This window comes from Ochotona curzoniae, unplaced genomic scaffold, assembly GCF_017591425.1.
Source record: "Ochotona curzoniae isolate NIBS_2020 unplaced genomic scaffold, NIBS_Ocur_1.0 contig_1014, whole genome shotgun sequence".
Taxonomy (NCBI): domain Eukaryota; kingdom Metazoa; phylum Chordata; class Mammalia; order Lagomorpha; family Ochotonidae; genus Ochotona; species Ochotona curzoniae.
Window position 1 is genome coordinate 5,344,996 of NW_024464920.1, and position 23,748 is coordinate 5,368,743.

Genomic DNA, 23,748 nt, shown 5'->3' on the forward strand with positions numbered 1-23,748 from the left:
AAAAAGAAGGGGAGACAGAAAGAAAGATCTTCCATCTGCTACTTCACTACCCAAGTGGCCACAATGGTCAGATCTCAGCTGAGCTGAAGCCAGGAGCTTCCTCTGGGTCTCCCATGCAGGTTTCAGGGTCCCAAGGCCTTGGGTCATCTTCCACTGACTTCCCAGGCTACAAGCAGGGAGCTGGAAGGAAAGTGGAGCAGCCAGGATACAAACTGGCCACCCATATGGGATCCTGGTGCGTGCAAGGCTCCCGTGCTGGACCCGCTGTAGGTTCTTAACACTAGCATGGTGTGAAGTTGGAGTTGGAGGCAAGCAAGTCCTCCTCCTTGCTTTTCTCCAAGTCCTGCTGGTGACTTCTCTGCATCTCTGGCACTCCTCACCTCTCCACCCCAAACAGACAAGCTCGTGCCTTTCTTGCTGGTTGCACATTTTGTGTTGTCCATCGTCATATCACAGTAGATGCGTGAGCGTTTGGCAGAGCACTGCGCTGTACAGGCCTGAGATCAGATCCATTCAGAGTGGGCACTCAGGGCCAGTGCTGGGATGCTGCTTGCAACACCTGCATCTCACATCAGTGTGCATGGTTCAAGGCCCGGTTCTGCTTCCAGTTCCAGCTTCCTGCACTCTGGGAGGTTGCGGGTGGTGGCTCCTGTGGTTGTATCCCTGTCATTGGCGTGGGAGGCCAGGATTAAATCCCTTGCTTCCCGCAGGCATTTGGGAATCCAATTTGCAGATAGGAAACCTCTTCTGTTTCTGTCTTTCTCTTTTTTCTCTATCCTTGTTTTTCTTTCAAATAAATAAAAATATCAATAAGGGAAGAATAGAATCACCCCCTTGCCATTCCCTTCAGGGGGATCTAACTTACAGGGGTGCCGAACTAGGGGAAGTTGAACAAGGGGTTATAGCAATCCTGGGTTCCAGGTGTTTGCAGCTGCCATAGGGTGCGAGGGTTTCAGGTTTAGTTCCCTGTGCCCATTGGCATGCAGCACCCCTGGGGAGCAGAGCACCCACCCCATCTTCCAGAGCTTGAGCAGAACCTACTTTACAAGATTCCTTTGGCTTTTGATTAACATTAATGAACTGACAGTACTGTACCTTTCTTTCACAGCACCAGCATCCATATGGGCACTGGTTTGTGTCCCAGCTGCTCCACTTTCATCCAGTTCTTTATATATATAAATAATCTATATATATATATATACACACACATATACATATATATATTCCAATTTTTATTTAAAAATCTGATGTGCCAGTTTAGCATTTTCCACCAACTCGGGGAACTGAAACCTTCACAGGCTTTACAATCTTTCGCTTAGGCTCTGTCTTTGTAGGAACCTCAGCAGCAGCCATTGCTGTCTTTTAGACGCCTACTTAGCCTTTTTGGCAACTTGGCAGCCCTGACAGCTTGTTTTCGTCGAGGCTCCCTAACTTCTGATGTCTCTTGGCCATTATATCATCAAGAGATACACCAGTGATGACCCTCTGGAATTTGACTGCATAATAAATTCTTTTCTTTTGAATTTCTTCCGATTGCCCCTTTTTGTGTTTCCTTTGGTAGAGGACAGTCCAGTTTAACGGTCGATTCCTCTTGGAAGGAAATGTAGACTTGCATTTTGTGTTAAGAAACTGGAAAACCTTCCCGTCGACCCTGGTGTAGCACCTCCTGTGTCCAAGGGTAGTGTCTTGTACCCACTGAAACTGCAGAGTTCAACTTTTAGGCAGTGGTTCCCCTGGAAGAGGAAAGATGGCGAAGGTCCCATCCAGCTCTTTGCCTATGGCCTAGGAAAGCAGTGGAGGATAGCCCATGCCTTGGGACCCTGTACCCCTGTGGGAGACCTGGAAGAGGCTCCAGGCTTCAGATTGACTGAGCTTTGGCCATTGCAGCCATTTGGGGAGTGAGTGGAAGATCTTTCCCTCTCTGTCTCTCTTTCTGTAAATCTGCCTTTCCAATAAAAATAAAATAAATCTTTAAAAAAAAAGAAAGAAAGAAAAAGAAAAGAAGACAACCTTGGGCCCCAAGGGAATGGCTCACGAAGTCAAGATAATGAACGTAAAAGTTCATTTAAAATGGAATTAAAAAAAACAAGCTTATTTGGGTGCTAAAAAAGATCTTGAAATCCACACATTTTTTTTTTTCAAGAGATGCATTTTTGTAAACTTTTTGAAGATTCCTCATAGGCATGGATCCCACATGTTTTCGCACCAAAATAAAGTTAGCTTTTAATTCCATGTTCCACAAACTTGAAATATCCCCCTAGAAAAGTAGTGTTGTAAACAATTTACAAACTTATAAGGAATTTATTTCCAGGTCTAATGCAAGGAAACAAACTGGACTTCTTGTCTTACCTGCAGGGAAGGTTGAACAGGCTATGTGCAGCACCCACCCTCCTTGCCAGGGGTCTCTGGATTGGACTTCAAGGGCTCAGGGGAATTAAGCCAAGAGGCTCCTCCCTGACCCTGGAACCTGGATCCTTTTTTCAATTCTATTTGAGTTTTTTATTGATTAATTTGAAAAGTGGAGAGAGAAATCTTCTCTTTACTGGTTCATTCCAGTAAATAGTGACTAGGGCTGGGCCAAGCTGAAGATAGGAGCCAAGAACTCCATCTGGGTCTCCCACATGGGTGGCAGGGGCCCAAGTACTTGGGCTATCTTTCGCTGCTTTCCCAGACACATTGTCATATTGGAAACTAGGCAGCTGGGACTGGAACAAGCATTCGTATGGGATGTCAGTGGCATTGTAGGTGATGGCTTCATTCGCTGTAGCACAACACCAGCTCTTTGGAACCTTTTCTGCAGCTTTCTTGAGCCTCTCAGGCTGGGCACCACATTGGACCAGAAGATTCCAGATGATAGAATTGTGGTGCTGGTGTGCTAAGGCCATGGCCTCCAGGTCTCAAAGACAGAGCAAGGATGTGACCTCAAAGGAAAGGGGGAAGTTTGGGGTTTGGGTAGAGAGTAGGTGGCAGGGGAAGGGAAAGGTGGGATAGAGTGGGAGACTTTCACACTCCTTCTAGACCACACCCTTCCATCCAGCCTGCCTGGCTGGCCACACCCCCACAGCTGGCTGGAAGATCTCAACCTCCACTCCCCCCAAAGCCGATTGCTTACAGATGTTGTAGGAAATGGGGCTGTGGGGAGGAGGAAGAGCAGAAGAGGGCGGTACAGGGAAGGAAAAGAGAAGGAAGCAGGGGCGATTTCTGGAAGGGCGAGTAAGTTATGGTCAGGTGGGAAAGTCTGTGACAAAGGGGAGGAACGTGGCATGAAGGAGACAGCTGAATAGAATGGGATGGAGTTAGAGAGGGTCTCGCATCCCCTGCAATGCCCCCCACTCACTGCTGGCAAATTCATTTGCCCTGACCAAGACTCTGAAGATGTGTGTCCCAACCCAGACTGGCTGGGGTTCTAGCTTTGTGTTTCATTTGGGGTTTCATTTTCATTACATACATGAAAGGCAGAGAGACAGAGATAGTTCCCATTCACAGCTTCATTTCTCAGATACCCCCAGCACCTGGGACTAAGCTAGGCTGAAGCTGGAAGCCAGTCGCCATTGCCTCCCAAACAAGGTGTGCATTGGGAAGAAGCTGGAAGTGAAAGCCACACTGGGATTGGAAGTCAGACACTCTGATATGGGACACAGGTGTAATGTCCTAACCAGGACACAACCCTGTGTCTCCACCACCCCTTTATACAATTATTTATTTGAAAGCGTGAAAGTGAGACAGAGATTGGGAAATCTTCCATCTGTTGATTCAGTCCCCAAATGGCAGCAATGGCCAGGGCTAGTTCCAACAAAGCCAGGCTTGGGCCATCCTGCACTGGTTTCTCAGGTGTATTAGCAGGGAGCTGCATCAGAAGTGAAGCAGGTGGGACATTAACCAGCACCTGTATGGAATGCCAGCATTGCAGGAGATAGCTTTCCCCCACTACACTACAATGCTGTCCTCAGGCCTGCTCTTTCATGGGCATCTTAGCCGCTAGGTTAAAATGCCTGCCCCAATGGCTCTTCCAACTAATAAAGATCTCATCAGTCAACTTAAAGTGCCTGGAACTACTCGAGGGACACAGAAAGCGCCCTTGATCTAATTCACCATACATTCTTGAGTGTTTACTGCCGACTGACCGAGCTCTGCAGGCAATGCTGGGGGTGAGGGGTAGGGAACAGGAGGGAGAAGCAGGGGGAACCTGGCAAAGTGGTGGGCTGAGAGGGCAGAGGCCTCATGAGAAGGGCCAGGAGGGATGCTGGGTGAGAGGGGAGATGCAGGGGCCTGGGAGGATGGTGGCCCTGGCTGAGAGAAAGGGGAAAGAGAAAGGAAGGGCGGCGCGTGGGGCAGCGGGGCAGAGTGGAAGGGCAGGGCTGTGGAGAGGAGCACTAATCCTTTCCTCCCGCCTGCTCTTGGGTCAGGAACTCCGTCCCACTGCCTAAGGAGCAGCAGCTTGGGTCCAGCAGGAAATGGGACACCTGGCTTGCTCCTACACACACACACACACACACACACACACACACACACACACGGTTCCCACTTGAGGGCCAGCTCTCTGAGTCTTTGGGGTCATTTTGAGGTCCTAGGGTTATCTGCCCTTCCCGCTCCTCCAATTACCATACCCCAGGCTTCTGTGGACAAAGTTGCACCCCACGCGATATATCCCCCTCCCGCTGCGAGCCAGCGGAGGGCTGAGCTGTCTGCATCCCAAGTCCCCTTTGGCCTCTTTCCTGCTTTGAATCCCTGGGGTGGTGCTTGGGGGTGGGAGGAGGATCCAGGTCCGAGGTGGAAAGTCTGACGCTGCTGAGCCCAGACCCCCAGCCCCACTCAGCCAGCTGAGCTCATCCAGCAACCACAGCTGGACGCTTTCCATGCACTCACCTCCGGGAGGGGCTGGCTTCTAGAAACCCAGACTCAGCCAGCTGTGTCTCACTGCTCCAGGCTGTGGGCTGGAGCACCCTAAGGTGCCTCCTCTGTACCTTCTGTCTTCTGCCCAGGGCAGGGGCTTGGAAGGAGGAGCCAGCTTGGAGAAGGGCTGGAGCCAGAGCAGGCTGGGACTGTCACCCTTTGTTCTGGCTGGGCTGGGCAAAGCTCTTGTGGGATGGAAGTGCATGAAGACCTCTGTGTGTGTGTGTTACACACCTGAGCATGCTGATGTGAACGTGTGTGGCTTGGGGGTGTAGGGGTACCTGCACCCAGAATGGCCATTAGGGCAGAATTCAGGGGTATGTGGATGTGGGAGTGAGGTTGTGACCACCTCTGCTCTCTTCCTAACACACTGGGATGTGAGCTAAGTGTGGAGATGAGGGCTGCTTTACCTGTGCCTCCCAGCATCCCTTCCCCCCTACTAACTCCTGACTTTTCTTTTTCTGCCCCCCCGGGAATTGGAGCTGCAGAAGAAGGCAGCTCTGGAGCAGAAAGAGGAGGTGGAGGCAGAGGGCTTTGGGGACTGGCTGAGGTGGAGTAGTCATCTAGCCCTGGGTTGTCTGAAGGCTGTGGAGCTGGAAGCTTTATAGGGGGTCCAGTGTAGGCCTCTACACCCACTTGCTCCCTGTGCCTAGGCCCTGAGATGTGTGGACGGGCTGGAGGAGGGGGTGGGGGGAGGCCAGTGTGGGGTGTGCAGGAAGCCCTGGGCTGTTTGCTCCCTCTCTTTCCTGACTCCTTTGTGGCTGCGGAATGGGTTTCCTTCCTCCCCTCTGCACCTCGGGGGCCCAGCTCATTTCCTCCCAGGGGGCCCTTAGCACAGCTCTGAGCCTTGCAAAATGGAGTTGGTCCAAGCTGGGCCTCTTGGGTCTGGAGACCCCTCCATGAGCACGCATGGGGGAGGGACAGTGTGGGGGAGTGCTGGCTTACAAAATGCATGTAAGATGCTCTCAGGGCACTTCCCTCAGCCCATCAACAACAGGGGCCAGAGAACGTGAGGCAGGGACCCCAGGTGTGTGGTTACCTGGGCCCTTCCTCTCCTTCAGCCTGGGGATGTGACCCAGGCTGGGAAGACCACCCCACCTCACACCTACCCCAGCCTCACTTCCTTCTCTCTGTGTCCCTACTTGGCTGTCTTGCTTCAGTCTGCCCCTCCCCACCTCCCACCTCCATCCACTGCCCTACAAGTCCAGGAATGCAAGTTTCCTCTCTCACTCTCTCATTGATTAGTCATGGGCACCCCGATCCCCACGGGAACCGTTACTCACCCTTGGGCCTCCCCAACCCCCCTCCACCGGCAGTCTCCCCAGAACTGGCTGAATTCCTGGAAGAGGAGCCAGGCCTGCCGTTGGACATGGGTGGGGGTGGAGCGGGGTGGGCAGTGTCCCAGGGGCAGCCTCGTTTGGAACAGTGATGGGATGCCCCCTTCTTGCTCCTCTGCTCTCCTGTTTTAGTGCTTTCCAAGTCTGCCTGCAGGGGTGGGTTTGGAGCCTGGGCCCTGTGCGCTGCAGCTCCCTGCAGAAGGGTCTAGCGCCACGAAGCATCTCTTCCCCTCACCGGTGCTGGCTTTGGGGCCAGCGCTAGGGCCTGGGGCCCGCTCTTTGGACTTGGCTGAGTGCCCAGGCCTGGCCTCTGTCTCCTAGAATCAGACAGGGGCCTTTCCCAATAAGGAGCTTCCCCACTCTGGGTCCACTCCCTGCTGCCCCCACCTCCTCTCCCCTCCACCAGCTCCTCTGCCCTAAAATGGCCACGTTTTTTCCCTTCCTTTCTTCCTTGCTCTCCTGCACACCCAGGCTTGGGCCCCAGGGGGAAGGGAGGGGTGTGGGGAGGCCAGATGGACAGGTTTGGAGAAGGGTAATTAATGAGATCCCAGGAAGATAGGGAAATACGGCCACATGGCCCAGGTACCCTGTGGGGGTGGGGTGGAGTGGAGGCACAGTGGCTCCCGCTTAACGGCTAAGAGCCAGTGCCTGATGGTGTGTGTGTGTGCTAAGGGTTTGGCATATCTTAACTTTCTTAGCAGGCACGCCCCTCTGGGAGGGAGCAACTATAAGATAAGGAAATTGAGGAGCACAGGGGTTAATGAACTTGCAGAAGGTAAAGGAAACAACTGGCTTCTCTTGAGAGACTGTCCCACTCTTCGCAGTTGGATTGCCAGCCCCTCCACGGGAGGTATAAGGAGTGTCCTTCTGGGGCTGAGGGGTGGGAATGTCTGCAGAAGTCGGCCAAGTGTGCCCCACTCTGAAGCTGTGGGTGTAGACTAAACACTCAAAGAGAACCATTGACTCATTTTGTTTTATTTTTCAAATTGTATGCATTTATTTTCATTATATTTGAATGGCTGGGGAGGGGGTAGGGTAGGGTGGAGGTAGGAAGGAAGGAAGAAGAGAGGGAGAAAGGGAGAGAATGACAGAGACACTCCCCCCACCTCCATACACCTGCAGCAGTTCACAGTCCAAGCTGGCCCTGGGCTGAAGCCAGGAGCCTGGTGCTCAATCCTCGTGGGTGGCGGGGCTGCAGGTACCTGAGACGTCCTCACTGGGCCCCGGGATGTGTGTTAGCAGCAGGTTGGAACTAGAAACAGAGCCAGGACTCGAACTTAGAGACTCTATTTTGGAATGCGAACATCCCAAGCAGTATCTCCATGACTGCAAACGCCTGTTCCTCGATTTAAAAAGTATTTACAAAACCAATGTCAGGGCCTGGTGCAATGGCCTAGTGAGTAAATCCTTGTCTTGCATCTGCCGGGATCCCATATGGTCACCAGTTTGTATCCCGTCTGCTCTGCTTCCCATCCAGCTCCCTGCTTGTGGCCTGGGAAAGCAGTCAAGGACGGCACAAGGCCTTGGGAACCTGTACCCATGTGGGAGACCCGGAAAAGACTCCAGGCTCCTGGCTTCGGATCAGCTCAGCTCTGGCCATCGCAGACATTTGAGAAATGAATCAGCAGATGGAAGAGCTGTCTCTGCTTCTCTGTGTATCTGCCTTTCCAATGAAACAAAAACAAAGGCATTGTTGAGTGACAGTACATGATCTGCAAGTGGGCACAGAAGCCTCAGCAGGGTGTCGGAAGAGGTGAGAGGAGGCGAGAAGGGTCAGGGAAACCCAGGGAGAAACGCAGGGTTTGTGTGTGCAGGCTTCCCGCAGCCCTTTCCCAGCCTGTGCTGACAACGCCGACAGTTAAAACAGTGATTTATTCTACCACTGAGAGAAAAGGGAGGAGTGAGAATTCTTGAGCCTTCGACACCGACATGGGTCCTCTGGGAGGGATCCAGGTACTTGGAAGTTCCCAGCCCTTCTTTGGCTCTCAGTTTTGCCTTTCTAGATGGCCTGGAGGTCCCATTTTACTCGGATTCTTTCCGATTCTTATATAGGAACTCTGGGGAACACGGAGGAGGTGTCGGAGCCCATGGGGGGAGGGGCAGGGAGGAATAAACAAATAAGTGGTAACCAGGATGATCTCAGGGCTTTGGGGGAAAGCTCAGCTGGGGGTGGTGGGAAGGAAGCCAGGCCAGACTCCAGAGAAGGGACAGAGGTGGCCTCCTTGGCTTGCTCACTCCTCCAACCCTGTGCCCCGGAAACTAACCCGTCAGGCAGCTGATTGTCCTGCCCGAGGAAGCAGTGGAGAGAGGAGATCCTCCCATGATTTAAAAAAAAAAAAAAAAGATTTATTTTCTTGAAAGGCAGAGTTAACAGAGTGAGGGAGAAACAGAGGTCTTCTATCTGTTGGTTCACTCTCCAAATGGTCGCGATGGCCTGCCAGGAGCCAGGAGTTCCGTCAGGGTCCTCCGTGTGAATGGCAGGGGCCCAGGCACTGGGACTGACTTTGGCTTGCTGTTTTTCCAGGTGCGTTAGCAGGGAGTTGGATCAGAAGAGGAACAGCCAGAACTTGAGGTGTTGGTGTTGCAGGCGGCATAATCTGCTGCAGCCACTACCACCACTGAGATTTTTTTTAGGTAATCAGCTGACAATTACCAAATGCCAGTACGTGACTGTAACGGGCACAGTTATTGACAACACCCACCTGTTTGTCAAGTTAATTGACAGTGGACAGGGCACAGAAACAAAGTTTCTGCATCCCACCCTTTCTACTCCCTCTTGCGCCATTCAGGTTAATTGAAGGTGCGAAATTCACCTTCCCCTCCCCCCTAACAGCAACCCCCTCCCTCAATCCTTCCACATTCAGAACAACTGACAGCGTGGAAATTACTCCCGAAGCTCTGTGCACCTGCCCCTCCTGCCTCCTAGTGTACTAGATTAGGGTAACTGCAGGAAAACTTTGGGCTCTGGTAAACTTCCTGCCTCAAGCTTGGTTTGTACTGAGAGGCTTTCAATCTGACTGGAGGATGAGAGCTAAAAAAAAACCCCGACTATGGATTTTGCTCTGTTGGCTCTACCTTCAGACCAGAGAAGGTCTCCCCAAGAAGCCGTTGAACTTATCGGGACAATAAGATACTGGACTCTGCTGGGTATATGCTTGCAATGAAGGAATCTCAACTGAACTTGAACTGTGGTTACGCAACAAGGTGGAGGAATCCACCATGAGGGAAGGGTTAGGGGAGGGGTTGGGGGAATCCCAGTACCTATAAAACTGTATCATATAATACAATGTTATTAACAATAAAAAAAAACAACCCTGACTATGGCAGCTCAGGGCAGTAGCTCCTGGAGTGTAGCTCACCAAGCTTGGACAGTATAGACTCCTACATCCCACACTGGGGTCCATCTCTCCCACACTCTGCAACCCCTCAAAGTAATCCTGCGAGGCAACATTTTATGGTTCTGAAGTTGCTTTCCACACCCCCACGACTCTCTGAAGGTACCAACATGCTTTGGCTGATGGGGAATCCTTGAGAAGATGAAGAGTGATTTCCACTAGGACTTGCCTATAAAGTGGGGAGCGGGATTGAAGGAGTCAGGGGACTCTGCCATCCTGGGCTTGGGTTGGGGAGGGGGCGTGCTTTCTGCCTGTCAGTGAAGGGGAGATAGAGGTCTGTTTAGGGTGGGGGTGAGATGGCACCCCTGGAAATCTTTGAAAGTCTTTCTGAAAATCAGCCTTATGGCCGGGGAGTAAATGAAGTTCGGAGATGCCAGGGCTCTGTGGTCTGCTTCCTGTCTGCCAACTGCTGACCCAACAGCAGGAGAGACGCAAATGAGAAAAATAGGGGGACTTCCCACTGTTTGAGGGTTACAGGAACCTCTGGGCTACTGCGGGGGCGGGGAAGCGGGGGTGACTGCAAAGTGAAGGCATTCTGCACACCCCCCCCCTCGCCCCGTCCCCTTGTAATGGATAGAAAGTGCAGGTGTAATATGGCCTTGGCAGTGAGCACGGGGTTCTCTGATCCTGAGGCTTGAGATTTTTTTTGACGGGGGACCTCCAGGGTGCCCGGCTTGGGGGGGGGGGGGGAAGAGAGGAGGGAATTTTGCTAAAAGGGCACTTGCGGGGGGAGTACTGGTGTTTGGGCTCCAGCCTGGGCTGAGATCAGAGATATAAATCACGTTTCCCTGCTGCCCATTTCCGCTTCGGAGTTTAGTTCCCAGCCAAGAGCCCAGCTCCTCTGCCAGCGGGGCCGGGGCGCGGATGGGGTGGGGCCCGAGAGCTGGAAGCCGGGAGAATGGGAATGGGAGGCAGCTGCGGGTGGGAATCGAGTGGGAATCTGGGATCCGCAGGGTCACGGAATGGGCTTTGGGGCAGGGAGCCCAGAGATATCCCCAAAAGGCGGCTAAGGATTACTCAACTCGGCTACAACGCCCACAGCCACACCCGGTCGGAGGCTGGCTACCACACAGAGCCACAGGGCTGTGCCTGCAGCTGAGACACCTACTGGCACACACACTGAGACACTTCACCCCAGGCCAACCTAGGGCTCACTTCTGCCAAAGACCCTGAGCTTCTGTGGGAGCAGAGCGTTAGAAGGACTGAGTGGCGTTTGGAGAGAGAGAAGGACCCCGAGGCACCCTATCTTAGTGAGGAAAGTCTGTGTTGTGTTACCCCGTTTGCCCTTCCAGACCTTCTGTGGTCTATTGTCCTCTCGGTGGGCAGAATGGGAAGGCGGAGTTTCGACTGAACGTGCCGGTTGGGCGGGGCAGGTGTTGGCGGGCAGGAAGTCCAGGGAGCAGCCCAGACAATGGCCTCTTCCGCTGGCCTGCGTCCAGGCTACTGGGTCTGGTCTGACTGTAACAGTGCCTGCTAGCTCTCCCTTTGACCAACTTCCCCCTCATTTCAGTAGAGGGAAAGCCAGGGTTCCTTTGGAGAGCTACTCTGGGTTGGCCACTGGGGTTTGAGGGCGTCAGCAGCCTCAATCAGGGGCTGATGCTGTGGCCAAGTGGCTCAAGCTGCAGCCTGTGATGCTAGCCTTGGGCTTGGGTTAAAGTCCCACTGCGCTGCTTCCAATCCTGCTGCCTGTTCATGCACCAACGAAAGCAGCGGACATGGGGCTTGGCGGTGTGGCCTAGGGCAGAGGTCCTCACCTTGAACACCCCGGGATCCCCGGGCGCTGGTTCTAATCCTGGCAGCTCCACTTCCCATCCAGCTCCCTGCTTGTGGCCTGGGAAAGCAGTCGAGGACGGCCCAAAGCTTTGGGACCCTGCACCCGTGTGGGAGACCTGGAAGAAGTTCCTGGATCCTGGCTTTGGATCGGCATAGTATCGGCTGTTGCAGTCTCTTGGGGAGTGAATCATCCGACGGAAGATATTCCTGTCTCTCCTCCTCTCTGTATATATGACTTTCCAATAAATAAATAAATCTTTTTTAAAAAAAGAAAGAAAGCAGTGGATGGTGACTCAGGTGCCTGTGAGGAACCTCAGTGTTTTCTGCTTTTGTGGTTTCTGGGAGGCTGTGTGAACTCCAGGACTGAGAGCCTACGTGACAGGTCACGTAGGCAGAGCACTCCTCAGGAAGGAGGCCCCTGGTGTTAGATAAGACTTGCTCACTACCCCACAGCCCATCAGTATGTGTTATTTAAAAGTTGCTCGCTTCAAACCCATCAATAGAAGCCTGCTGGGCCTGGCGCGATGGCCTAGCGCCTAAAGTCCTCGCCTTGAATGTGCTGGGATCCCTTGTCGGTTCTAATCCCATCTGCTCCACTTCCCATCCAGCTCCCTGCTGTGGCCTGGGAAAGCAGTGGAGGACAGCCTAAAGTCTTGGGACCCTGCAACCGCGTGGGAGACCTGGAGGAAGTTCCTGGTTCCTGGCTTCGGATTGGCACAGCACCAGCAGTTGTGGTCTCTCCTTCTCTCTGTATATCTGATTTTGCAATTAAAAGAAGAAGAAAAAGCCTGCCAACTTGCTCTTTAAAAAAATTTTTTTGTGATTACTTTATTTTGATAATCCTTACATAGTTGATTAGGGCACAAAGGATCAGGGCTACAGGAAAATGGGTAAGACCATTGTTTCCACAGTATTATTATTAATTTTTTTCCCTGTATTTGGAGTAAGTGGGGAGATAAAGGGAGAAGCCCCACCAGCCTCCCACCCATCCTAGGTCCCTGATGTGGGGCATGCTCCGAGGGCCTTTCTCAAGTGGTTTTGAGAGTTTAACAGTTCTGAATTGCTGCCAGTCTCGCCATTCCAAGCACAATGAAATCTCTTCGGAGTCCACTGGCTGACATAGTTCATCTTAGAGGCTCTCTTTGCCCAGATTTTTACTGCCAGCACATGGCTGGGGTAGTTGATTGATCTGTTCTGTCCTTCATCCTCTGTTGTGGTACCAGGTGTCCTCTGCAGGTTCTGATGGACTGCCATATCCTCCATGTGCACCTGGATATGCTGTCCACTGCTCCGTCTGAGCCTCTGAGAACGCTCAGCTATGACACTTGCACTCCACGGTCAGACCATGGAACCTGCACTTCTCTTCATGGTTGGGGTTCTGAGTCTGGCAGTTCAGTTGGAGGGATTCCCAAAAAGCTTCATCTGAGGTGATCCCAGGCCTGGTTTTTGTGTGTGCATGCCAGTATAGGTTCTGGCACAGCCTGTGGCCCCAATCAGCTTATGTATATGTTGGTGGTTGCTCTTGCTGGGTCAGTTCTGTTTCCAGCCCTGTCTTCCACACATACAAATGGGTGTTGCAGTCCAGCCTGATTCTGTCCACCACACACTCAGCCCTCACACAAACCAGTGGGAGCTGCAGCCTAATCAGAGCGACCCACAATAACCCCCAACAGGCCTGCCCCTGCCTGGTTCCCATGCTTGCCAGTATGTACAGCAGACTGGTCCAGTCTGTCCCACATCCCATTCAGCTCTCCTACATGTCAATGGCATTGAAGCCTAGTTCAACCTAATCAGCTCCACTATCCAGCCCACACACATGCTGGCGGGTGCCGTTCTGTCTAGCCACCCCTGCCCCAGTCCTGGTTTTCATGCTCTCCAGTGGGAGTGATAACCCAAGAGGGAGGTGCCCACTATTTCCCTATTGGGCCACTCTCACTCTCAGATCATGCACTCTCCAGGTGGTTCTGCAGTTTAACTTGACAGAATTAGCCCCCAGTGTTAGCATTTGCCAGCTGATGCTGCAGCAAAATTCAACCAACCCTTACCCACTCTGATTTATGCCTGTACCAGTAGGAACAGTCAACCAAGCCTGGCTCTTCCCTGATCTGGTTCACATGAGGCCCTCAGGTGTTATAGTCCTGCTTGGTCTGGTCTACCCCCATCCCAACTCACACTCTTCAGTGGGAGTGGCGGTCCAGCAGTGGAACCCTCCACATCCCCCCTACCAGCTTTGTCTCCTCCCCCACCTGTTTTCTCACGTGTGCTGGTTGGGTGCCTGTGGCCCAGTCTGTCATGGCCCCCTTGCTTTGGCATTTGCCAGTGGGTGCTGTAGCCTGGCCCTTCCCAGTGCACCCCAATTCCAGCTAACGCTGATGGGGGTTATAGCCTAGCCCAGCTGACCACCATTCCCAGCCCTCATGTGTACTGGTATGTGTTGCGACTGAAACTGGTCCGACCTACACTCTGTTCTGGTGCTCAGATTCGCCAGCGGGTGATGTGAACTGATTCAGCCTGGTCTGCCCCTGACCTATGCCAAATGTATGCCGGTGGGTATCCTCTGGCTTGGTCTGGGCCGCTCCCTATTGTGGTTCTTGCAGTCACCTGCAGGCACTATATTCTGACAGGAGTTTCCCAAGCTCCTCCATCAGAACCTCTCTCAGTGTCAGATCTCATACACACCTGTGGGTCCATGGACCAGCCCTACTTAGTCCACTTCCTGACCTGGCAGGAACAGTGGCCTTTCCTGACTGGCCTTCAACTCATTCTGGTTCTTACTGTTGGATGTTTCATCCCAGCCAAGGCTTGTCCATACCTAGACACAGCTCACTCATGACTCAGTAGGGAGAGACCTAGCCTAGTCCGTCTTACATCTACCCTGGTCCTCCAGAGCATCAGATGGTGCTGGAGTCTTGCTTGGCTCAGTGCGCCCAGCCCCAGGCCACACTTGTGCCAAGGGACACTGCAGCCATATCCAGACCAGAACTCAGACCCCGCTCTGGCCCCCACACTAACCAGTGGGAACCCTAACCTGGCCAGGGTGTTCTCTTAGCTCCCCAACCAGGTTTGTTCCCAGTCATAGACTGCACAAATGCCAGTGGTTGCTCTGCCCCAGCCTGGCATAGCCCCTCACTTGTCTTGTCCTTAGATGCTGTGGCCTAGCATCCTGGCTCATGCAGACCAATAGGTGTAAGAGTCTAACTTGGCATGACCTATGCTCCAGCCTGATTAATGTTCTTGCTGGTGAGCAAGATGTGCCTGGTCCACCCCTTGCCATAACTGACCCACACATTAGCCAGACATTGGAGTTACTTTGCCCAGCTTGCCCAACTCCCAGGCCTGGGCTATGTGCCATCAGCGAGAGTTATGACCCACTAGGGGAGTTTCCCAAGTTCCCCTACTTGACCCACTCCCAGACCCAGATCTGATACATGTCAGTGGGTGTTAGGCCAGTGCCCAGCATAGTCTGCCCTTCCATCTTGGCCTTTGTATGAGTTGGAAGATGTTGCGGCTTGGCCCGCCTCACATCCTGTTTTAGCATGCACATTTGGATGCTGCTGCCTTGACCTGCCCAGATTGTTGTCGATTCCTTTACAAGTGAGTGACGGCAGGTTCCATGGTCACACTTAGCTCAGCCCATCACCACCCCACTTCAATTTCCAAAAAAAGATTTATTTATTTTTATTGGAAAAGCAGATACACAGAGAGAAAGAGAGACAGTGAGAAAGATCTTCTGTCTGATGATTCACTCCCCAAGTGAGCCACAACAGCCGGTGCTGTGCCGATCCGAAGCCAGGAGCCAGGAACTTCTTCCAGGTCTCCCACATGGGTGCAGGTTCCCAGGGCTTTCGGCTGTCCTTGACTGCTTTCCCAGGTCACAAGCAGGGAGCTGGATGGGAAGCAGGGCTTCCGGGACCAGAACCAGCACCCACATGGGATCCTGGCCACTAGGCCACAGCACCGGGCCCTAAAAGATTTATTGAGGGACTGGCACTGTAGCCTAGTGTCTAGGGTCCTTACCTTGCATGTGCAGGGATCCCACATGGACGCTGGTTTGTGTCCCAGTGGCTTCACTTCCCATCCAGCTCCCTGTTCACGGCCTGGGAAAGCATCAGAGATTGGCCCAAAGCCTTGGCACTCTGCACCCACGTGGGAGACTTGGAAGAAGCTTTGGGCTCCTGGCTTCAGATTGGCTCAGCTCCAGCCATTGTGGCCACTTGGGGAGTGATTCAGAGGATGGAAGATCTTCCTCTCTCTGTATCTCCCATTCCAATAAAAATGAATAAATTAAAAAGCAAAGATTTGTTGAATTTGCTCATTTGTGTGTGTGTGAGAGAGACATAGAGCAAATCCGAGAGATCTCCCATTTGCTTGTTTATCTCCCTAATGTCTGAGCCAGGCCTACGCCAGGAAGAGCCAGAAGCTCAATGCAGGTCTCCCATGGGAGTGGCAGGGTTCCAAGTGCTTGACTCATGACATACTGTCTCCTAAGGGCTACAGTAGCAGGAAGCTGGACTTGGAATCTAGGTAAGGGCTTGAACAGGAAGGACTCCTGGCTCCTGGGTTGGATCGGCTCAGTTCTGGCCATTGTGGCCATTTGGGGAGTGAACCAGTAGATGGTTCTGTCAATGCCTTGCCAATACAAATAAATAAATCTTTTAAAAATGTATGCCCATGTGTATTTGAAGAGCAGAGAGAACGAGCGAGCCTGAGAGAGAGCACTTCTGTTTACTGGTTCACTCTGCAAATGCCCATGACCTTCAGGGCTAGGCCAGGCTCAAGCTCAGTGCCTGAAACTCCATCTAGTTCTCCCACTGGGTGGCAGGGACCCAATTACTTGAGCCCTTCCCTGCTGTGGCCCAGGCTGTGCATTCCCAAGAAGCTGGAGCCGAAGTAGGGCAGCCAAGACTCTAACCAGGTACTTGAACACAGATGTAGATATGGCAAGCAGTGACTTATACTGCTGCACTAAATACCAGCCCCCTAATATATGCTTCTGATATATGAAGTGGGAATATGATTATATTGAAGAGGTGGAGATCTTGGAAATGCTAGGATATATAATGTATACTATATATGTACATATTATATATATTCTCTCTATGTAGTATACATATAAATATATACACATGTTTTTTTTTTTTTTCCTTAGAAAAATCAGAATCACCTGAGCGGGGGCAAACTGAGGCCTCCGTCTCTCTCCTTTCTGCCTGTTGTGTACCTGGGGCAGTTGGAAAGCTGGTCTCCTGCAGTCCCTGCATCCCAGTCATTTAGATCTCAGGGTCTCGGGGTCTGACTGCAGTCTTGCGCCTAGGATTCCAGATCTGGGATGCTGTGTCCTCTGTGTCGTTCATCCAGGCCTGTGGAAGCTTTGCCCAGTCGTTCTCTCAGCATTGTCACCTTCCAGAAGTCCTGCCCTTAGGCAGGACCACACAGATCAGTGGTTGGTTCACCAGAGTGCCAATGAAGTCCCCTACACAAGGCAAATATTGAATATGTTTGGATATACAGCAAAAAATATTGTATTTAAAAAATGTTTTATTTTATTTTATTTTATTTTATTTTATTTATTTATTGGAAAGGCATATTTACAGAGAGAAAGATCTTCCAACTGCTGGTTCACTCCCCAAATGGCTGCAATGGCTAGAGCTAAGCCAATGTGAAACTAGGGGCCAGGGGTTTCTTCTGGGTCTCCCACATAAATGCAGGGTTCCGAGGCTTTGGGCCACTCTCGACTGCTTTCCCAGGGCACAAGTAGGGATCTGAATGGGAAGTGGAGCAGCCAAGACACAAACTAGTGGTCATGTAGGAGGATACCCATGCTTGGAGGTGGAGGATGAGCCGGTTGAGCCAAAGCACCCAAGTACTTGGGCCATCTTCTGTGACTTGCCAAGTGTGTTAGCAGCATTAGCAGGGAGCTGGATCAGAAGCAGAGCAGCTGGCGTTCAAGCTGATGCTTTGATATGGGGTGCCTGTATTAGAGGTGGCGGCTCAGCCTGTGGGCCACAATGCCGGCCCTGCCATGAACACTTGTTTTTTGTTTACGTGCTTTAGTTCTGCATAGGAGGGAAGAGCTGGGTTGGATGCTGCCTTCCCACTTGATGGAGAAGTGACCTTGGCAAGTTCCCTTATCTCCCCAGGTCCCAGTAGTCACATCTGTAATGTGGGGAGGACGCCTTTGCTTATAGAACTGTGGGGAATTTGACCCATGTACTGTGTGTACGACCGCTGTGGTTGCCTGTTGATGTTAAGGCCGCCTTTCATCCAGCTGATGGATGTGAAGTGCCTTCAAAGCTGATGTGTCCCGTGAATGCAACATAGTTTATTTTGTGGTTCTCAGTACAGACCTCCCTCCTCCAGGAAGTCTTTCTTGATTCTCCGCTCAGGATCCATGATTCTACTGGTCCTAACACTTACCCTCATGCTTGTCCCTCCTACCAGACTTAGCCTAGGGAAGTGAGGATTTTGTTTACTTCTGTTTGTCCATTGCCTAGCATACTGCCTGAATCTGTAAATGTTATTTTAATAAACTGACCTTTAATAAAAAAACAAAAAAACAAAAAAATGGTAAGCGTGATAGAGTGACGTTACAAAATTGTTTGATGCACACATATATCAGAGATTTTTCTTTTTAGTGTATCTTTTTTTTTAAAGATATATTCATTTTTATTGCAAAGTCAGATATACAGAGAGAGGGAGAGACAGAGAGGAAGATCTTCAGTCTGATGATTCACTCCCCAAGAGACCGCAATGGCCAGAGCTGAGCTGATCCGAAGCCACAAGCTTCTTTCGGGTCTCCCACATGGGTAAAGGTTCCCAAGGCTTTGGGCCATCCTTGACTGCTTTCCCAGGCCACAATCAGGGAGCTGGATGGGAAGCTGGGCTGTCAGGATTAGAACCAGCGTCCATATGGGATCCTGGCAAGTTCAAGGTGAGGACTTTAACTGCTACGCTATCGTGCTAGGCCCACAGAATTTTTTTTATAAGGCAATGTTCTAGCAAGAGAGTTTCTCAGTGGCATGCTTTTTATTTTCTTTTTTTCTTCTTAAGATTTATTTAGATTTTGAAAGGCAGAGTTTCAGAGAGAAAAAGAGAGGCAGAAATCTTCCATGTGCTGGTTTACTCCCCAGATGACTGCAACAGCCATGTTTGGGCCGGGCTGAAGCCAGAAAGCAGGAGCTTCATCCAGGACTCCCACAAGGGTGCCAGGTACTTGGGCCATCATCTTCTGCTGCTTTCTCAGCTCATTAGCAGGGAGCTGGACTGGAAGTGAAACAGCCAGGACCTAAATAAGCACCTATACGGCATGCTGGTATTACAATGCTGTACTACGATGCTGGCCCACTTTTTTTTTTTAAGATTTATTTTTATTGATTTGAAAGGCAATGTGATGAGAGAGAAAGAAACATGAACGAAAGAGAAAGAGCGATAGAGATCTTTCATTTGCTGGTCCATTGTCCAAACTGGCTACAGTGACTGGGGCTGGACTATGCTGATGGCAGGAGCTTAGCACTCCATCCGGCTCTCTGCTAGGTGAGTGGCAGCATTCAAGCACTTGGGTGATCTGCTGCCATTCTTAGCAGGGAGCCGGTCAGAAACAAAGCCTCCGGGACTTGAAAGAGCCCCTGTGTGGGATATGAGTGTCCTAGGGGACAGCCTGACCCGCTGGCCATGATGCAGCCCCGCTGTCATGCTTGTAACGTGAGTTCAGTTCTTGACATGGATCCAGAGATATGATGCAATCACTGGTTAACCCCGGTCACCCTGGCTCCCACAAAAGCATGCTTTACAAGTGCAGTAGACTGCTGGGTCGGCCAGCGCCCTGTCTTCCTGTCCTCCTTTTAGTAATATGACCTCTCTGCCTTGTCTCCAGCATCCAGTGGTCATGTCTGTCAGTTGGCTGCCACCCTGTGTGTGGCCTGTCCTGCAGCAGTTGGTGGCTCAGAAACCAAGCTCTGGTCAATTGGAACTCGAGTAAAGCAATGAGTGGAAGTTTCTGGGTCACATGCTTTAAGAGGAAAGACTGTAACACTTGCTTCCTCTTCTGTTTGTGCTTGCTGTGACAGGGGGACCACCAGGCAGCCACCTGGGCCGCAGAGATGAAAACTTTCTGCACCACTCAGAGCTCTGTCTGCCTCATACCTCGTGTGCTACATTCTAGCTAAAGGGCAAAGCTCCCTGCCCTGTGGGTATCTGTCACAGTGGCACTGCCTGTGTTTGTTGGATGTAGGTTAAGATCACCACGTGATGCCTGCAACACCCCCTGCCTGCTCCGTGTTTTCAAGGATTCAAGATTGTGCTTCAGTGGATATGGAGTCTGCTGTTGTCTAGTGGGGTTCATGGCATTCTGTGAAAAGCAGACATTGGTTTTATTACGAGCCTATACAAAGGGCCTGCAGGTTTATAAAGCTGCTAGCCCTCTGGTTAACCTTATTTGGCATCTGTGAGAACTTGGAAATCCCGGTGGGTTTGTGCAGTCTCTCAGGCTCCAAGGTGACTCTAGGCACGCTCATCTCCTGGAAAAGTGTACTGTCTGGGTTCCTGCCTATACTGGACGCTGTGGGCTTGTGTGACCAAACCAAACTGTGCAAGTGGCATGACTAAATCATTAAAGGCCTTAGAAACTCCACCTTGTTCTCTCTTTTAAGTTCCCATAAAGATTTATTCATCTGAAAAGCCTTTACAGAGAGAGAGAGAGAGAAAGAGTGGGAGAGAGATATTTTCCATCCACTGGTTCACTCCCCAAATGGCTACAACAGCTGTGGCTGGGCTGGGACGAAGCAGGAACCAGGAACTCCACCTGGGTCCCTCCTTCCTGGAGGCAGAGGCCCACGTATTTGGACCATCTTCCACTGTTTTTCCCAGACACATTAGTAGGAAGCTGCTTTGGAAGTGAAACAGCTAGGACTTGAATTGGTGCCCATATGGGAAGTGGCACTGCAGGTGGCATCTTTATCCATTTACCACAGGGCTGGCCCTAGATAATCACATTTTTAAAAAAACTAACTTGGGGGAGGGACTTGGCATGGTGGCATAGCAAGGTAATCCTCCGCTTACAAGAGGGTATCCCACACGGGGAGTGAGTTTGTGTGCTGGCTAGTCCACTTCTGATCCAGCTCCTTTGCTTACCACTTGGAGAAGCAGCAGAGGATGGCCTAAGGGTTTGGGTCGCTGCATCTGTGTGGGAGACCTGGGGAAGCTCCTGGCTGCGTGCAGTTCTGGCCATTGTGGCCATTTGAAGAGTGAACCAGGGGATGGAAGCTCTCTGTCTCTCCATCTCTCTTTAATGCTGCCTTTTGAATAAAAATAAAATAAATGTTTAAAAATTAATTTGTGTTAATTTTATTTGAAAGCAGAAGGACGCACAGAGAACAACATTTTTTTTTTTTTTTTCATTTGCTGATAGGCTCACTCCCCGGGTGGCCACAACCACCTGGGCTAGATAAAACTTAAGCCAGGCTTCTGGAACCCAGCCCGGGTCTCCCACAGAGGTGACAGGGAAGCAGGGGTAGTTGAGCCATCCCTGTTGCCAGCCACTGTGTGTGTGCATGAGCAGGAAGCTGGAGTTGGTAACAGAGCCAGAACTCTGAGATGAAATGCACGCACCCTAAAGTCATCCAGTGTTGTAGGCACATTTTTGGGCTAACTTATTATGCATCAGCCAACAATATAGACTACCAACTCCTTGGAAGTGGGGCTTATGTCCTAGATTTATTTTCCTTTGAGTTCTTACTACCTGTGTACCTTACACCTTGAGGTTGGGAGATCAGCATGTGTTAAAATACCCAGTGGCACATGAAAGGTGAAGTGACAGTCCTTTGAAATTCAGCAGGAAGCAGCTGGATAAGAGAAAGGTATTAATGAGGCTGAACATTCTTCCTTCCCTAAGGCACTTGAGAGTTCCCAGGGTGGTGACGACAAGGGGTACTCAAGGGCCAGAGGACTATTCTGACTTGTCACACTGGAGTCTCTCAAAGGCTCTGCTCTCAATAATTAAGTGGGAGAAGTTTACAAGTCTGGGTGACTGGGGAAGTTCCTGGAGGTGAGAAATTCCCTGTGGAAGCACTGCCCCCACCCCCAGCCCAGGATGGGAAACCCGGCCTGCCTGTGGGAAGCAGGGGCCTACCTCTGTCATTCTCTGTGCATTCAGGAAGAGGAGCGGTCCCAGGGCCAGCTGAGCGCCATGCAGGCAGTCAGGACCAGAGGCAGCCCACCTGCCTGTGAGAGGCTGGAAGGGGTGGGGTGAGGAAGTACAGTTCCAGGAGGGGTGGGAGTCATGGAGCTGAGGTGGACAGACTCGCTAGGTCCAAATGCAGTTTGTGTTCAATTAGCTGGTTTTACCCAGATGAACTTCTTCATTACCTTCCTTCCTTTTTTCCTTCCATTCTTTTCTTTCTCTCTTTTTGATGATTTATTTATTTTTAAAGATTTATTTATTTTTATTACAAAGTCAGATATACAGAGAGGAGGAGAGATAGAGACGAAAATCTTCTGTCTGATGATTCACTCCTCAAGTGAGCGCAATGGCCGGTGCTGTGATGATCCGGAGCCAGGAGCCAGGAGCCAGGAACCAAGAACCTCCTCCAGGTCTCCCACATGGGTAAAGGTTCCCAGGGCTTTAGGCTGTCCTTGACTGCCTTCCCAGGCCACAAGCAGGGAGCTGGATGGGAAGTGGAGCTGCCAGGATCTTGGTGCTTTCAACGTGAGGATTTTAGCCGCTAGGCCACGCTGCTGGGCCCAGATTTATTTATTTTTAATGGAAAGGCAGATACACAGAGAGAAGGAGAGATAGAGAGACAGATCTTCTAACTACTGGTTCACACTCCAAACATCTGTAACAGCCAGAACTGAGCTGATCCAAAACCAGGAGCCAGGAGCTTCTTCTGGGTCTCTCACGTGGGTGTAGGGCCCAAGGGTTTGGGCTGTCTGAGTGCTTTCCCAGGCCACAAGCAGGGAGCTGGACGGGAAGTGGAGCAGCCAGGACACGAATTGGTGCACATATGGCATCCCTGTGCATTCAAGGCAAGGACTTTGGCCACTAGGCTAATATGCTGGGCCCTAACATCTACTTTTTAAAAATGTCCATGACAGGTAGAGTTATTGAAAAAGAAAGGTCTTCTATGGATTGGTTCATTTCCTAAATGGCCACCATGGCCAGGAGGCTGGAATCCATCCTCATTTCCTGCTTGGTGGTAGGGCCCAAGCACTTGGACTGTCTTCTGCTGTCTTCCCAGGGGTATTAACAGGGAGGCGGACAGGAAGCCTCAAACAGGTGCTTCCATACGCAATGCGGGGCTGCAAGCAGTTTACCTGTGCTCCACCATGCTGGTCCCCCTGTAAGCTACAAGTCTGTAAGTTACAAGGCTTATTCCAGCCTCTGGTCTGCATGTCCCCTGGGCACCTGCCAAGGGGTGGGAAGACAGCCACTGGGGACTGGGAGCTCGCATGTCCCCTAGTCCTCTGGCACATTGCTCTTCCATCCAGACATGCCCATGCTTGGGTTTCTGTGGGTGCCGGACTCTTCATCCTCAACAAGAGAAAGACAAGTGAATAGCAGGGGTGGTGTCTGGGGCAGTCCTGGAATGCCCACAGCTAAATAGAACTTTGATTCTATCTTAAAAAAGGAAAAGCCACAAGATGGAACAGATATAGGAAGAGGAGGCTGTTCTCCATCTTCCCCAGTCCTACTGAGTGTCAGCTTCTGGTTATGGGTTGAGAAAGGTCTCTGTTTCCAAATCTTTCTCTTGCAGGGTCAGGCAGATGAGTCCTTGCTGCTGTTTCCATCCCCTTTCTTTCCCTTCCACTGCTTGCAAGGGGGGAGCTGTCTTCTTTGCCATAGGCAGGAGTGCCTGGGGGAATTTCCAGGCTCTACTGTTTGTGGCAGCAAAGCTGGCAGGCACACTGCCCCCCAGGGCGTTCTACACCTTGGCAGGCTGGAGGTGGCCCCATGGCGGATGTGGCCTGTGGCCAGGTGGCAACAAGATGCTTCTGCTCAGGCAATCACATGATGGCTGTGTTGCCAGGCCACTAACTGGCTACGTAGCCCATGCCCAGCCTGGTCTGTTACCCCTGGTGCGTGTCACTCTTAGGTGTGTGTATGTATGGGAGCCCCAGAAGGGCAGCGCCCACGTGGGTTTGAGAGGCTGGTGTTTGCAAATTGGCAGGAAAGAGGATTGCCAGCCCAGGATCTGCTAGCACAGGACCCGGACTTAGAAAACTTCCGCCGCCTCCTCTGTGACACCTCTCTTGCTCACTGTTCTCTATTACCAGACTGAGCGTGCCTGGAGTCATCTGTCCCTCGCCTGACGCCAGAGGCAGACAGCTCACCATGGTATGCACCCAGCCTCAGCCGA

The 23,748-nt window shown here is 51.5% G+C and overlaps 1 pseudogene; it reads right to left on the reverse strand.

The window, feature by feature from the left end:
- Positions 1-1,235: 1,235 nt before the first annotated feature.
- LOC121154855 lies at positions 1,236-1,763 on the reverse strand (annotated as a pseudogene).
- Positions 1,764-23,748: the final 21,985 nt, after the last annotated feature.